This window comes from Zootoca vivipara, chromosome 5, assembly GCF_965207765.1.
Source record: "Zootoca vivipara chromosome 5, rZooViv2.hap1.1, whole genome shotgun sequence".
Classification (NCBI taxonomy): Eukaryota; Metazoa; Chordata; class Lepidosauria; order Squamata; family Lacertidae; genus Zootoca; species Zootoca vivipara.
The window spans coordinates 2770822-2781855 of NC_142588.1; positions in this window are offsets into that span (position 1 = coordinate 2770822).

The window sequence follows — 11034 nt, forward strand, 5'->3', positions numbered from 1 at the left end:
CTTCTAGTTTGAATCCATTGCTCCGTGTCCGCTTCTCTGGAGCAGCAGAAAATAACCTTTCTCCCTCCTCTATATGACATCCTTTTATATACCGGTACCAGTATTTGAACATGGCTATCATATCACTCCTTAACCTTCTCTTCTCCAGGCTACACATACCCAGCTCCCTAAGCCGTTCCTCATAAGGCATCGTTTCCAGGCCTTTGACCATTTTGGTTGCCCTCTTCTGGACACCTTCCAGCTTGTCAATATCCTTCTTGAACTGTGGTGCCCAGAACTGGACACAGTACTCCAGGTGAGGTCTGACCAGAGCGGAATACAGTGGTACTATTACTTGATCTAGATGCTATACTCCTATTGGTGCAGCCCAGAATTGCATTGGCTTTTTTAGCTGCTGCATCACACTGTTGACTCATGTCAAGTTTGTGGTCTACCAAGACTCCTAGATCCTTTTCACATGCCATAGCGATGTTCCAAGGCATTTCAGATTTTGTATTTGTGGGGTAGACAAAGTAGAAGATCTTCCCATTATATATACTCTATTGTTGGCTCTATCAAAACCCCAGAAAGAGATTTTTGGAACCGCTACACAAACTGAACCCTGAAGGGAAAATATGTTGGCTATTGTCTGACTGCAACCTGCTTGTCACACATAAAACAGCCTTATTTGCAAAAACCGCTAAAAGTATTTTTGTTAGCTGCAACAGACAATGCCCTTGTGAAGGGGATCCATTAATTTGATTTGTTGTAAATGGAGATATATTTCTGTATTTATTTCAATAGCTTTTATTCGACTTGCAGTACCTGTAACTGGATTTGTAATGGCTTTTAGTCAAATACAATAAATGATTGATTGATGATAGTTGATTTATAACATAAAACCCTAGAAATAAATGGTAGGATTTTGATTATTTGGGATGTGAAGGGAGAAGAGAAGCTGCAGATGAATTCCTGGGCTAGCCTCTGAAAGTCCAGGTCAAGCTAGGGTTATTAAGAAACAATACAGGGCCATTGAGAGTCATTGACAATGCAAGAGAAATGTGCTCCCCTTTGCCTTGAGGTGTGAACAGAGACTGGACATTTTGTTTTTGTTTTTGTTTGTTTTTTAAAATAATTTTTATTGAATTTTACATTTGTTGTTATTATCACAATTACATCATACCAAATCGTAACAAATTGAGTTCCCCACTCCCCCCCCATGACTTTCCTCAACTTCCCCTTCTGGTTTTTTACATATGAACTTGTCCTGCTTGCAATACTATTCTTCAATATTATATCCTTAAATTAAATATTGTTATATTCTTATCATTTTAACCTCATCTTTATAGCTTCTATGTTTGTATTGTTAATTGTAAGTGTTTACTCAAACCCTGCTAGCGAGTCCATTTCTTTACATTGATTCCGTAGATACAGCATAAATGGTTCCCAATCTTCTCTGAAATCTCTATTGTCTTTGTCTCAAAGTCTTTCAGTTAACTTCGCCATTTCAGCATATTCTATCAGTTTTTTTGCCATTGTTCTTTGGTTGGTATTTCCATAACCCCAAACCGGCTAGCGAATGCCAAAGACAATTTACTCAATAAACCATATTAAAGTGCAATATGCATATCAGCGCCGTCTTAAGCGCCCCTGTCGCCATGGTGCGCCGGATCTCTCCGGCGCCCTTCCGCCCCGTTTCCCGGCGCGGTGGGCGGGTGGGCGGGGCGCTGCTGCGCGGCGGGCGGGCAGGCAGGCACAGCGCGATCTCTCCGGCGCCCTCCCGCCCCGTTTCCCAGCGCGGTGGGCAGGTGGCCGCCGCGCGCAGCTGCGCAGCGGACTGGCGGACCGGCCGGCCGGCCAGCGGGCAGGTGCAGCTCGCGGCGCCCTCCTGGCAGGCCGGCGCCATGGTGCCCTGCGCCACCGGGGGTCTACGGCGAGCCGGCCCTGATGCATATCAAAGGCTGGAGAAACTATGAACAAACAGTATACTGAAGGCACAACTCTGTCAATAATGATGGTATCTTAGCGCAGTGCATAAACACAAAAGTGCTGCAATGGTACAACGCTACCAATAACGCCGTAATAGTGTCCTAGTGCAGTGCCTCAGCTTCACGATCTGTCCTTCCAGTGAGCACTCAGGGCTGATTTCCTTCAGAATGGATAGGTTTGATCTTCTTGCAGTCCATGGGACTCTCAAGAGTCTCCTCCTGCACCATAATTCAAAAGCATCAATTCTTCGGCAATCAGCATTCTTTAGGGTCCAGCTCTCACTTCCACACATCACTACAGTACTGGGAAAACCATAGCTTTAACTATACGGACCTTTGTTGGCAAGGTGATGTCTCTGCCTGCTTTATTATACCATAAATACGCATGCCATCCAAATCTGTTGTCACGTCCTTTCAGATATTAAAAATCTATGTTTTCTAGTTTGATCCAATCCCGGATCCAAGTAACACAAGCCACTTCATAGTAAAGTTTGAAATCTGGCAGGGAGAATCCTCCTTTCTTTATTATCTGTAAGTATTTTGTATTTTATCCTTGGTTTCTTCCCTTTCCAGATAAATTTAGAGATATCTTTTTGCCATGTCTTGAAGCATACCATGTTACTTATTACCACTATTGTCTGGAATAAAAATAACATTTTTGGGCAATGTGTTCATTTTAATTGCTGCAATTCTTCCTAACAGAGACAAATTCATTCTTCCCCATATTTCTAGATTCCTTTTAACTTCATTCCAACATTTTTCATAGTTATCTTTATAAATATTGATATTTCTAGCTGTGAGCCATATTCCTAAATATTTCACTTTTTTTATGAATCTCTATTCCTCTAGCATGAGATAATTCCTTTTTATCTACTGCTGTTAGGTTTTTGACTAATAACTTTGTCTTATTTTTATTTAATTTAAAACCTGCAACTTGCCCAAACTCCTGAATTTTTTCTAACACTATCAGAAGAGAATATTTTGGATTTTCAACTGTAATTACAGTACCAGATCGTCGACATATGCTTTCAATTTATATGACTTTTTTCCTACTTTGATTCCTGTAATCCTTTCATCTGCTCTTATATTTCTCGTCAGGACTTCTAGAACCAAAATAAATAATAAAGGTGATAACGGACATCATGGCCTTGTTCCTTTCTGTATTTTACATTCCTCTGTTATCACCTGATTAACAATTAATTTTGCTTTTTGATCTGAATAAATAGCTTGAATTCCTTTTCTAAAATTATATCCAAAATTCATTTCTTCAAGTACTTTTTTCATGAATTCCCAAGAGACATTATCAAAGGCTTTCTCCGCATCTATAAACATAATGCTGCTTGCTTTTCATTTTTCACTTCCAGGTATTCTATAACATCTATAATATTCCTTATGTTGTCCTTCATTTGTCACCCTGAAAGAAATCCTGCCTGGTTGAGACTGGGCATTTTGAAGGTTGCCATGGTAACTGGGTGCGAGGTGACATTAAAAGAGAGGCTTGGGCAAGGGTTGCTGGGAAGAAGAAGAAGGAAGGAAGACTGGGATCCATCTTGGGCAGGCTGGTTGAAGGCTGTTGTGTCACTTCCAACTTCCAACTCTTAAGATTCTATGGTTCCGCGCTGTGTCTCAATTCTCCAAAGGAACACAGGACTGAGCTATCTGCGACACAATTGGTCAGTTTGCGGAAGCCACACCTATCACTCTGTTGGGTTACCAGTTGCCTCGCTAGAATGCACCACAACATAGAATCATAGAATTTTAAGAGTTGGAAGGGACCCAAGGGTCATCTGGTCCAACCCTCTGCATCCCTGACAGATGGCCATCCAACCTCTGCTTGGTTTGAGTCCTACCCTTCAGAGCAGGAAAAAACAAGCACGCTCCCTCTTCCATGTGACAGCCCTTAAGCCCCACTGGCTATGCCCATGTGGGGTGGTGCTCTAGCAGAAAGAGTTGTGAACCATTAAACTTCATTATAACAAGCTGTGCAATTTATTAACAAAATGTCTTGACAATATGTCTAGACAAAAGAGCTGTATGAGCAACCTGCAGAGGAAAAGCTCAGTATTACATACCTCACATTGTTGTGGTTTAGTCGTTTAGTCGTGTCCGACTCTTCGTGACCCCATGGACCAGAGCACGCCAGGCACTTCTGTTTTCCACTGCCTCCCGCAGTTTGGTCTAACTCATGTTTGTAGCTTCGAGAACACTGTCCAACCATCTCGTCCTCTGTCGCCCCCTTCTCCTTGTGCCCTCAATCTTTCCCAACATTGGGGGTCTTTTCCAGGGAGTCTTCTCTTCTCATGAGGTGGCCAAAGTATAATACTTTCATAGAATCAAAGAGTTGAAAGAGACCACAAGGGCCATCCAGTCCAACCCCCTGCCAAGCAGGAAAAACCATCAAAGCATTCCTGACAGATGGCTGTCAAGCCTCTGCTTAAAGACCTCCAAAGAAGGAGACTCCACCACACTCCTTGGCAGCAAATTCCACTGTCGAACAGCTCTTACTTGGTTGTAAGCATTTTTCTGGGAACTAGTTGCTACTTGTACCCAGTGGTTTAAACTCATGTGCTTTTCCTCATCTGCCTTTCTGCTTGCTCTCTCTCTCTACATTCTCTCCTTGCCTTATTTTGCATCATTCTGCTTTTGAAGAGACCAAACTTTTTTTGCAAAACTTCAGAACCAGACATATGCCACTTGCTTCCTTCAGCAACTCAAGCATGGGCGTAGCCAGGAATTTTTTTTGGCGGGGAGCAGACTTTTGTTACGGGGGCAGAACCTCAGATTTGTATTAAGGGGGTAGCTGCTCCCTCCTGCCCCCCTTGACAGGAGAATGAACCTCAGCACCAGAACATTTTATTAGGAACAAGTGGCACCCAATTACCTACATCTGGGATCCCCTGCAATATTTTACCAGCCGTAGAGAGAGGCAAGGGCTGGTGAAGGACACAGAAGCCCTACCCACTAGGCTGCTGCTACTACAAGAATTGGAGGATAATGGAAAGAGTCACTTGGTGTGGAATAATTTGCCTTTTGCAGTTGTAATATATCCAAATTGACAAAAATGGCAGCATCAACAACAGATTACATAGACAAAACCACAAAGATATCATTAAGTTCAAGAACACTGCCCCCCTTCTCCCAAGGCCTAGATGTGCTAACAAAAGTCTATGTGTTCTTTTCCCTTACTCATAGTTCAAGGATTCAATAAGTGAATTAGGGTCCTTTCCACAAAGATGGAAAAACTGTTCCAGCAGGTGGCAGCAGCAGACTGGAGGCACTACAGAACTGAAGCTACGGTAGTAGCCGACTGCAGCAGCAAAAGGCTCTCTGCAGCTTCAGCCAATAGGATCCAAGTTGCTAGTGTAGTTCACAATTCTCCAGAGTTTGTTCCGATTCAATGGTAAGCAGTGGGTTTTCCTGGAGGAAAGTGGCAGGACAAGCGGAAGAAACATGGGACAAGACCGGCGTATGGACGAGCCCAGAGCTGCTTCTTGGTGACTTCAGCTAATAGGAATCTAATAGGATTAGCACAAGATCTCTGCTACAATGCTTAGCAAATCGTGAGTTTCAGGCATTTGATTGATTGAGTTTATATACCGCCCTATACCTGGAAGTCTCTGGGCAGTTCACCAAACAAAATCAAAATATAAAATCACAAAATACATAATCAAAATAAAAACAACAACCCAATAACCCCCCCCCCAAAAAAAACACATTTTAAAATGGCATAGGATGTCAATCAAATCAACCGAAGGCCTGCTTTAAAAGGAACATTTTTGCCTGGCACCTAAAGATGTATACTGAAGGTGCCAGGTGAACTTCCCTAAGGAGAGCATTCCACAGATGGGGAGCCACAGCAGAGAAGGCCCGTTCTCATGTTGCCACCCTCCAAACCTCTTGAGGAGGCGGCACACGAAGGAGGGCCTCTAAATACGATCTCAGGTTCTGGAAAAGAGTTGGCCCTTGAGGTATTGCGGTTCTGAGTCGTTTAAGGCTTTATAGGTCAAAACCAGCACTTTGAATTGGGCCTGGAAACTAATTGGTAACTAATTGGTAACTAGTTGGGCAGGATCGGTGCAATATGCTCAAACCGTCTTGCTCCGGTGAGCAACTTGGCCACTGAATTCTGCAGTAGCTGAAGTTTCCGAACCATCTTCAGAGGCAGACCTACGGTATGTATAATGCGTTGCAGGATTCTGTCTGGTTGGATATAACTAGTTATAATTCTAAAATCTGCCTTGTTGGATATAACTAGTTATAATTCTATCTAGTGTTCATGTATATATTATGGCAATAATTCTATAACCTTGATTTAGCAAGGATACTGGTCTGTAACTCGCAGGTAATACTCAGTTTTTCCCTTTCGTTTCCCGTGTTCGTTTCCCAAGACTCTGGTATGGCTTTAGTTGTTCTACATTCTCTAAATAAGTTTTTTATTGGTCCTATCTGAGAAAGTTTTATAAAATTCTGCAGGTAATACATCCAGATCAGGGATCATATAATGTCATATATTTATTGGGTGCATTCAAAATCTATCTGTCCTCTTCAGTATGTATTGGAAGTGAAATTTTATCCAGACAAAGTTTTATATATATTTTCTGCATGTGTATTAAGTGGTATGGTTTAATAAAAACATTGCAAATTTATTAATTTTCTCTTCATTATTTTCAATTGTTCTATTCTGTTCTTCCATACATATGGGATCAGGTTTTTTTTTCAAATTTTGTTAGTTTCCATGCTAATACCTTATCAGCCCTTTCTCAAAATATTTTTTTGACTAAAATTCAAGACATTTTCTGCCTCAGTGTCCTCCACATGCAGCTGCTGGGTGACCTTGGGCTAGTCACACTTCTTTGAAGTCTCTTAGCCCCACCCACCTCAAAGAGTGTTTGTTGTGGGAGAGGAAGGGAAAGGAGAATGTTAGCCGCTTTGAGACTCCTTCGGGCAGTGATAAAGCGGGATATTAAATCCAAACTCCTCCTCCTCCTCCTCTTCTTCTTCTCCATTAAAATCTAATGTATTTCTATTATCTAATGTATTTCTATTATCCTCAATAAATTCTCTCATAAATTTATATTATTCCACATCCAAAATTATTTTACAAATTACTTAATTAGTAACGTTCACTGGAAAAAATTCTTGCAGATAAACAATTCTATGATCTTGTAATAAGAATACATTTAACTTCCAGCTATTGAGGCCAAACTTTTTGGGCACATGATCAGAAGCACTTTGAATTTCTGTTTCTGCTAATAAAGCTGTAGAAAAAAAAATAATGTGTATGTTTTGTAAGGTGAAAAATATTGTACATACATATTCATAAAATGCCATGTATCGATCAGATATAAAGTTTGGATCCCTTAAAGAAGCTCTGAGGTAGAATATTATTGGTATTTCTGGTCACATGTTCAACTTTGGGTTTATAATCCTATTAAAGTCCCCTGCATATATCACAAATACATAAAATATTAGGAATCATTCATCACGAAAGGAAAAGGGCGCAGATATCTTTAAGGACATTTTCTATGAGTTCTGGGTGTGGTTTTCCAGGATAATTAGGCACAGCTGGTGATGTGTAGCTGCAGAAAGAGAAAGATAACACCCACATGCTTTGTGTTTGTTGTTTGTATAGTCGTAATAAAACTCCTGTTTGAGTATTTTACATCAGTCTCGTGGTTCTATCGTCTGCCGCCAGGGAAAATTCACCTCCAATATAAAAGGCCATTATCTCATCAAACAATTTCTTATAGAGAAACCTGTGTTTCTGGGCATGCACATAAACACAGGTTTCTCTATAACATAATATATCCCAGGGGTCCCCAAACTAAGGCCCGGGGGCCAGATGCGGCCCAATCACCTTCTAAATCCGGCCCATGGACGGCCCGGGAATCAGCATGTTTTTACATGAGTATAATGTGTTATTTTATTTAAAATGCATCTTTGGGTTATTTGTGGGGCCTGCCTGGTGTTTTTACATGAGTAAAATGTGTCCTTTTATTTAAAACGCATCTCTAGGTTATTTGTGGGGCATATGAATTCATCCATATATATTTTCAAAATATAGTCTGGCCCCCCACAAGGACTGAGGGACAGTGGACTGAAAAAGTTTGCTGACCCCTGATATATCCTCTTGTATATTTCTCTTTACATTTAATAATGTGAACAATGGTTGAATGTATATAGCTATTCCTTTTGTGTTGATGCGGGTTTTTAAACTCCTAAGGTATAACTCCTTTTGAAACTTAATATGGGTCTCTTGTAAAAAATAGTTATCTTCTTCTTTGACATATCAGTAATCCATTGTTACATCCACCAAAACTTATTTACACTGTTGAAATTTATCTTAATGCTACCAGTGTTTTTAAATGAACACAATTTTTACCCATATATTCAGTAAACATTTTCCACTTTGAACGTACATTCTTCTTGTTCTCTTATTCTATATGTTGAATCTTTCATTTTTCCTTATTCAAATTACTCAATAAAGTAAAAAGAAAAGACTTCAGTAATAAATTTCAAGGAATGCAGAAGATGACCAATAACCAATTTTATTTTTTAAAGTATTTTTTAAAATCAGGACTATAAATCCTAAGAAAAATAACTTATTCCACTCAGTTATTGAATTATTTTCAATTTCAGAATCAATCTTATCACTTGTTCTTGATAGCGATCTCATCTCTTTACTTTTCTTAACTAGCACAGGAGAAGCAAAAGTCAATACTCTGACATAAGCTACTGCTCTTCACTTTAGCTTCTGCAGGAGGGTCCCCCCACCCCTTTCTTCCCTTGCAACATTTTCTGCATCTAAATTGTACTCCTTTAGTCCTATCTGGAAAACATATGCTTAACTCTCTTACAGAAATGAACAGAACTTCTCTTACAGAAATGAACAGAACTTTAAAGTCCTTTGTTGTGCCTGAACCATAGTGTGTGTGTGTGTGTGTGTGTGTGTGTGTGTGTGTGTGTGTGTGTGTGTTTAATGGAACAGTTGCATTTCTCACCATGGGAGGAAATGGTTTGATTTCACACATAAGACGATTAGGAAGTAGATCCTACCTTTGCAGGTGCTGTATTGCAACAGAGCATGGAATCAATAATTAGTCCTTAAGATTTACTTAATAGCATGCTTAATTAAGTCCTAGATGCATACGTGGGAGGGGATACCTTGCTGGGTGACAGTATATGAAAAATATGAACAGCTGCCCTAGGGTGAAATGGAGCTGCTAGGATTCCCTCAAAATGCCCTGAAAGATACTACAGCTTAGCTCAGTGCCATGGCAGGTCAAGATGTTTTGATATGTGGCTCCTCCGGAGAAAATGAAGATCTTAATCAGAAACTAGTTTTGGCTCAGCAATGCACAAACCTCACCCCACAAAACCTCTTCTAGTGTTTTGTTTTATAACAGGTGCAACTTCTTCCAAATCCCTCTATCAGCCTGGAAACTAGAAGGCTGTGCTCAATGGGACTAGGTTTGGCCTAGGGGTCACAGCTGCCAATCCTTCCTATAAGACAAAACATAGCATAAATGTGCAATGGGGAAACTGCCCCCCCCCCAGTCATCTCAGGACAGCTGATGCCAAAAACAAAAAATGGGGGATTTAGCTATCTGAAAATTCCTGACCAAAATTTTACATATTTCCAGTCTGACAAATGCTCTAGTTATGCGGTCAAAAGTAAGCATGAAGGCTTGAAGTGGAGAGGGCAAGGTGGACAGGCCTGCCCCACCCACAACATCTCCAGATTAAGCAGGAAAGTCTGAGGGGGTTTATAGGTCAAACCTAGCAATGCATATCAATGCTAGTTACATACAGGTAGGTAGCTGTGCTGGTCTGCTGCAGCCGAAACAAAATTAAAAAAATTTCCTTCCAGTAGCACCTTAGAGACCAACTAAGTTTGTCATTGGTATGAGCTTTCGTGTGCATGAAGAAGTGTGCATGCACACGAAAGCTCATACCAATAACAAACACAGTTGGTCTCTAAGGTGCTACTAGAAGGAATTTTTTAATATCTATGCTAGTAAAAGAAGGGTTAAAGACCACAGAGCTATAAATTTGTAGAGTAGGCTTGGCTAGGTCACACCCCTCACCTTTGAAGAAGGAGAAAGTCCCTCTCTCCTCTTTGAACCAGCCTCAGGCTGCTTGTTTGATTCCAGCCTCAGGCTGCTTGTTTGAGACCAGCTTCTGTATTTTGTAACCAAGAATACCTTGCCTGTATTGTTTCCGCTGCAGCATTGTACAGTGCATGAGTGAGACCTCTGGTTACTGCAAGTAAGGCATTTAAACTTACTTAAGGTTGTAGTTTATTCACTCCAAGAGGGGTAGAGGTGGGGAGCACTTAATACTGGGACATTTAAAGGTCTAACAACCTATATTCCCCGTGCTTTGCTAATGCTGCTCTTTTAAACTCTGTTGAGGGCTCTTTTGGCTACAGTGCCACACTTCTTTATTTCAGGCAATTGGTCGGGGGGGGGGGTTGTCGTTTCCCACATGTGGGACTTCAGGATTGTTATTCCCGTTATTTTCCAGCAATACGCAGATTCAGCAGCAGGGTTCACTCAAGACATTCTGTGTCCCCTGAAGAAGAGATCCTGCCACTGACCAACCCCGTCCCCCACTCACATGCATGATATTATCCTCCTTCCTCATCCTTTTGTTTTTCCTTCTGTATCAACAATGGTAGTTTGTGTGTGAAAAGGCTTTCCAGAAACTTCCATCTGACATAAAACCCTAGGGAACAGGGGGTCTTTCCAGAGTAGTGAGCCATTGTGGATGAGGTGACCTCAGAGAGCAGCTGCATTGCTTTTCTGCTGCCATGACAATTGTTATTTAAAGCTTAAGAGCAGCAAACTGGTAGACTTTAACAGTAGTAAGATGTTAAACTTGTAAATTTTAAAAAGCATTTGATACAAAAGCATAGCGGTGCAGTGCAGGCATTATCCGAGGCCAACTTGCCCACAATCCCTTGCTCTGAGGAAGTACAGCAGCAAAGTTGTGGCTGCACTCCTAGAGTCCTGCATGCTGACTGTGGGTAGGTGGGTGGAAAGGGTTCTCAAATCCAACTCTGTTC